The sequence below is a fragment of the Triticum dicoccoides genome, chromosome 2B, assembly GCF_002162155.2.
Source record: "Triticum dicoccoides isolate Atlit2015 ecotype Zavitan chromosome 2B, WEW_v2.0, whole genome shotgun sequence".
Classification (NCBI taxonomy): Eukaryota; Viridiplantae; Streptophyta; class Magnoliopsida; order Poales; family Poaceae; genus Triticum; species Triticum dicoccoides.
The window spans coordinates 529,329,529-529,335,997 of record NC_041383.1 but is presented as its reverse complement, the minus strand read 5'-3'; positions in this window follow the sequence as shown (position 1 = coordinate 529,335,997).

Sequence of the window (6,469 nt, the reverse complement as noted above, 5' to 3'; positions counted from 1 at the left end):
AATTGGTGGGTTGGGGCCAAGTTTTAATTGCTTTGATCTTAGTTTCATCAACATGGACACCCTTGGAGAGACAAAGAAACCCAAGAAAACCACTTTGTCAACGGCGAAAGTGCATTTTTTCAAGTTGGCATAAAGAGTTTCCTTTCGAAGTGTTTGCAAAACAAGCTTAACATGATCAAGATGCTCTTTCATGGTTTTGCTAAACACAAGAATATCATCGAAGTAAACCACAACAAAGATTCCAATGTATGGACGAAGTACATGATGCATGAGACGCACAAATGTTCCGGGAGCTTCCGACAAACCCATAGGCATAACCAACCACTCATATAAGCCGAATTTGGTTTTGAAAGCAGTTTTCCATTCATCACCCTCATGGATGCGGATTTGATAATAGCCACTTTTAAGATCAATTTTTGAGAAAAAGTTGGCTCCACTAAGTTCATCAAGCATATCATCTAAGCAAGGAATGGGATGCCTATAGCGCACGGTGATAGCATTTATGGGTCTACAATCGGAACACAAGCGGAAACTTCCATCGGGCTTAGGCACAAGTATAACGGGGACGACACAAGGGCTTAAGCTTTCACGTACATGACCGTTGTCGATTAGTTGTTGTACTTGCCGTTGAATCTCCTTGGTTTCTTCGGGATTGACACGGTATGGGGCTTTGTTTGGAAGTGGCGCTCCGGGGATGAGGTCGATTCGATGCTCAATGCCTCGTAGAGGAGGTAGACCCGGATGTAGCTCATCGCGGAAAACATCTTGAAATTCCTGCAAAAGATGTTGAAACACAAAAGGTAGCTCGTGAATGGTGTTAGTTTTTGTTTCTCCATCCTTGCACACAAGGACAAAGTGCATCACACTCGATGGGTTCTCACACACTTCTCTCATCTCACTTTTTGTGGCAAATAGTATGAGGTTTTTCTCTCTAGGCGAAGAGGCGCTCAAATGTGGCTTGTGGCTCTCACTCACTTTTTGGTAGCTCACTTTCTCACTCTTCTCTCTTTGGTTGGTGGCTTGTTTGTCGGCTATCACTTGACTAGGAGACATGGGTCGTAGGACATATTCTTTTCCTTTCATCTTGAAGCTATAGTGGTTTGTACGCCCATTATGGAAGACACCACGGTCGAATTGCCATGGCCGACCAAGGAGGAGGTGGCAAACGGTCATTGGTACCACATCACACTCCAAAGTGTCCTCATATGCACCTATTTTGAAGGATACTTGGACCGTATTCTCAACTCGTATAGTGCCGGAGTCACTTAGCCATTGAACCTTGTAGGGTTGCGGGTGCTTCTTCTTGACCAATTGGAGCTTGGAGCATAGTTCTTCGCTTGCCAAGTTGTGGCAACTACCTCCATCGATGATGACCTTGACGGATCGTCCATTGATGCCAGACTTTGTGTGGAAGATGTGGCATCTTTGATCTTCTTCTTGTTGATGTTGAAGTGTCAAGACCTTGGAAACAACAAGAGCGGGGCTTGTATCTTCATCACAAAAGACTTGATCATCTTCATGTTCATTCACGCGTCGGTGCATGGCCACTTGCTCAATAGCTTCCATTTCATCTTCACTCATTGAGTCGTAGGTGCCATCGTCGTTGAGTATCATGGTGCGCTTGTTGGTGCATTCATATGACTTGTGGCCTCGGCCGCCGCACGTGAAACACTTGAAGGAGCTTGTCTTGACGGTCTCATCGGTTGGAGTAGATGATGAAGCACGCGGCTTGAGGTTTCTTGTAGTAGGAGGAAGACGACTTGAACTTGCGGAAGTTTTCTTGTAACTTGACTTGTCGTCGTTGCTTGGAGAAGGCTTGGTTGATGTCGAAGTTGGAGTAGTTGTTGAAGCTTGGTTGTTGGAGAAGCCGTATGTCTTGGATGAGTACTTGGCGTACTTGAAGTCATCTTGCACTTGACGTTCCGCCTTTGTAGCTTGATGCACGAGCTCAATGAGGTTGGAGTAGGGTTGGAAGTCGGCGATCTTCTTGATAGGATGGTTGAGTCCATTCAAGAATCGTGCCATTGTTTGCTCATCATCCTCCGTGACATTGGCTCGAATCATGGCAATCTCCATTTCCTTGTAGTATTCTTCAACACTCTTTGTTCCTTGCTTGAGGAGTTGTAGCTTCTTGAAGAGATCACGGTTGTAGTAGGTGGGCACAAAGCGTGCTCGCATGACATCCTTCATTTGAGCCCAAGTGGTGATTGGAGGTTCACCTCTTGCTTGTCGGCGCTCAAGGACTTGTTTCCACCATATGAGCACATAGTCTTGGAACTCAAGTGATGCCATAGCGATCTTCTTCTCTTCCTCATAGTTGTGCAAACGAAAGATTTTGTCGACCTTCAATTCCCATGAGAGGTACTCTTCGGGATCATTGGTTCCATTGAACTTGGGCATTGTGAACTTGAGCTTCCCATAGCGTTGCTCTTCATTGTGTTGAGGTCGATGTTGATGATGACGTCCTTGACGTGGAGGGTAATCATCCTCATGTTGCTCTTGGCGAGGAGGAAGTCCATGATCAACTTGCTCTTGTTGACCTTGAGGTTGAGGTTGAGCTTGAGGAGCTTGTGAAGGAACTTGTGGGGCTTGACGTTGCGCACGCGGATGGTAGTTCCTCTCTTGTATTTCTTCTCGAAGGGCTTCCTCTTGATTGCGCCTTTCGCGATTGCGGTTGGCGATAGCTCGACTTGATGCTTGAAGTGCACGTTCCGCCTCAAGAGCTTGTTCTTCTCGTTGTTGTTGTTGAAGACGTTGAGCCGCGGCGTCTTGTTGCTCTTGATGTAGGCGCGCTCGTTCTTGTTCTTGTTGGCGACGAAGACGTTGTCGTTCTTGAGCTTGAGGAAACGCTACTTGGTTTGATTGTGGACGAGGAACTTGTTCATCAACTTGCTCTTGGGGATGCTTGTCGTGTAGCGGGTTGCGAGATGCATGACGGTCTTGACGCGCGGCTCGTCGAAGAGTGTTCGAGGACGGTGTACTTATGTCGGAGAAGGAGTCGTCGGAGTGGCAACTTGAGTGGCTCCGTCTTGAGTGTGAGGAAGTAGAAGGACGCCGGTTCACCAACAAGGCGCGGATCTCGTCCATTCTTTCATCGTTCTCTTTCTTGTGCGCGTCTAGCTTGCTGTCGAAGTACTCTCTTGTACGTTGCTCGGAGAGTCTCAAGTCGGTGGCGAGGTTGTCGATGCGTTCGCTCATTGCTTGTTGCTCTTGATGGAGAGCTCGTTGTGCGCCAAAGAGGTGGCTCTTGGTGACGTATGATGACATGTCGTCGTCTTGCTCGATGAAGAGTGGGTTTGTAGAAGAACTTGGCCTATCCATCATTTCAAGCAAATTGTGAGTGGTAGAAGGAGAAGAACTAATACCAATGTACCTTTGACCAAAGTTGAAGATGAATCAAGTTCACTCAAATGTGGACAATGAAATAGCACTATTGGTACCAACCCTTGTCGATTCTCACACCTACACAAGTAAAAGCTTTTGGTGGAGCTTGGTTAGGATGGTGGCACAAAATTGATTGCAATAGTAAGTGAGCTTCAATAATGTTGGAAAAGATTCACAAATTTGTAAATGCAACAAGTAGACCAAGCAAGTATGGGTACATGGAAACACACACGCAAAGAGATAAATGGGATTGTGCAAACCAAAAGTGAGCCAAAATGTGGAATCCACGAAAATGCTCTTGTTGCACAATACTAGAGAGACGCTAGCACGATTGCACAATAGGCGGATACGCAAACTTGTGCACAACCTACTAGGCAAAAATGCAACTATCTCTATCCCAAGTATGCTATATGTATGGTATTTCGGTGCAATGATCCAAGATGATCCAATATGACAATCTTAATGTTGTATGATGCTATGGTTATTGCTTATAAGCTCTTTGCTTATCTTTCCTCTTCGCTTAAAAGCTTTGGTGGCTCTTTCACTTTTGAGCTCTTTTCTCATGCAAAACTTCACGAACCAAGATAGCAATTGCGTATACTATGACAACTTTGTGACACACAAGTGGATCCCAAGATATGCACCACTATGGTATGGTATGTATGCTATGGATTATGATCACTAAATGTGCACAAGTCACGTTGCCGGCAATACTCAATGGCTAGTCTCGATGGGTAAGCTACGCAAAAGTAAGGCCATGTGGGGTATCAATGCAATTGCAAGTTATGACAAGATGTCGTCGAAGTTACCGTCCTTGGCAATGTTGAGTAGTCGATGGAGATGAGCGGTGGTGATGATGACGTCGAACCGTACCTATATAGCCGAAACACAATAGGACACGGGAACCACAACTCAAAATCTCAAAGACCAAGACACATCAAAATTGACATAGGAGGTAGCGGTGAGCGGTGGGTGTGTTTTTGGAAAGTGTTGTGGGTATGCGGAAGATGTGTGGGCACCGTGGCAAAATTTGGCAAAGGTATCGTGAAATGGGCGCGGGGTGTTGGAGTTGCTGTTTCCAGGGGCCGGATGTCCGGGCTTGCCGCCGGATGTCCGGGGCTTTGGATGTCTGGGGGACACGGGTCAGATGTCCGGGCTGTGGATCGGGGACGAACACGAAGAACTCCGCGGGGAAAAACGCAACTCCGGGGCAAAATTCGGACGAATTGGTGGATGGAAAAGGGTGGGGAGGATGGGGAAAGCTAGATCCACACGCAGCAACACAAATCCATGGACCAAATCCAACAAAATTTCATCACACCAACAAATCACAAAAAATTTTGGGGCTATTTTTGGTGGGGATTTTCGGATTTAGGACGAAATCAACAAAATCAAGCTAGAAAACACGGGGTAGGGGCTCCAAAAACGTGATCAACGTGGCTCTTGATACCATATGATGTAGGGTGGAACCCTATAGCGTCGATCTTTCACGTTTGGAGTGGATCCTACGGAGGAATAACGAAGAACACGCGGAAGCACAAGGGGAAACACGGGGAAAACGAGAGAGAATCACTCAACCAACAAGGAATCGATCACACAAGTGCTAGATCACCACACACATAAGAGATCCACAAGAGACAAAGTCAACTAAGGTAAGGATACAAAGGAACCGTTCATCTCCAAGAGGAGGCCTTGATGTTCTTCCCTAGATAGGGGTCTTGAATCCGCTGGGGGATCTTCTCCGAAGAGGTCCTGATCTCCATGGAGAAGTAACCGAGTGGATGAGCAAAGGCTCTCACACAAATATGAGCTAATCCAATGCTAACCCTATAAAGAGGAAGGGGATGGAGTATATATAGTCTACGGGGCGAAAGGGTACATGGGCTTCGGCCCTTCACTGTTCACGCGCAGGTGAGGCTGGATGTCCGGGCGTCGGGACGGATGTCCGGGGCTTCATGTGAGGCCGGATGTCCGGGCTGGTGGCTGGATGTCCAGGCTGGCTGTGCGACCTTCTGTAGTCTCTGGTGCGGGGCACCGGATTTCTGGGCAGAGGGCCGGATTTCCGGGGCTTCGTGGGAGGCTGGATGTCCGGGGCCTGGGGGCCGGATGTCCGGGCCCTGTAGCCTTCTTGGCTGAGCTGCAGCTGCTGTGTTGGCGTCTCTAGGGGCCGGATGTCCGGGGTCTGGGCCGGATGTCCGGGGCCTGGAAGGTGAACTTGTCCGTTTCAGCTGGTTCTCTTCATCCGTGGAGTGGGTAGCTTGTCCATCTTCACGTGCATCCTCGGGAGGTTCTTCTTGACACCTAATCATGCATAGTGTATCTGATTTAGGTAGTAGCCATGTCTCGAGAGGGTCATATGAAATATCATTTAGGAGAGAAGTCACCTCGGTTTCAAGAGCTCTTGCACGTGCTCGAGTCATAGGTCCTTGTGGGGTTGGATGTGTTGATGTAGAGTCCATGGGGATGATGGAAGGATGCTCCGCATCACCTTTCATATGTGTTCCTGAGACAAGTTGCATCCTGCATAATTTAAGCAGGACACCGTGGCAGCCATTGCTTCTGGCCAACTGTTGGTCGAGGCGAGGGCATGCGAACTAGTATGGTTGTCATGTCCGTGAGATGATGCTAGCTGCATTTGGACCTGGTATGGAGGAATCCCTTTTTACCTAGCAGATCTGTCGTAGTACTGCTCATGTTGTAGTTAACACTATTGATATAGCACAGCAAGTTACGATCTGACCCATGCTAGGATAAAAAATATGACTTGCGATCGTATCTATTTATCATACACTAACGACGTGCACTACTACAGCAAGTCCATTGGTCAGATGGGTGTTCTCTCCTCCCGGAACCCCGACTCCTCCTCTTTGCCAACCACGCGATAGTCCATCGGCCGGGGCTCGAGCAGGACTAATGACAAACTAAAGATTTTTTTCTTTTAGAAAAAACTCAAGAAGCACTAGCAAAATCTTTGAAGGGCCAAGGTTGCACATGACCTATCTGCGACAAAGTTATTGAAACTACATGTAGTCCCCATGTGTGATTTTGGTAATTAATGACAATCCTTATGGGCTAATGTCTGCAT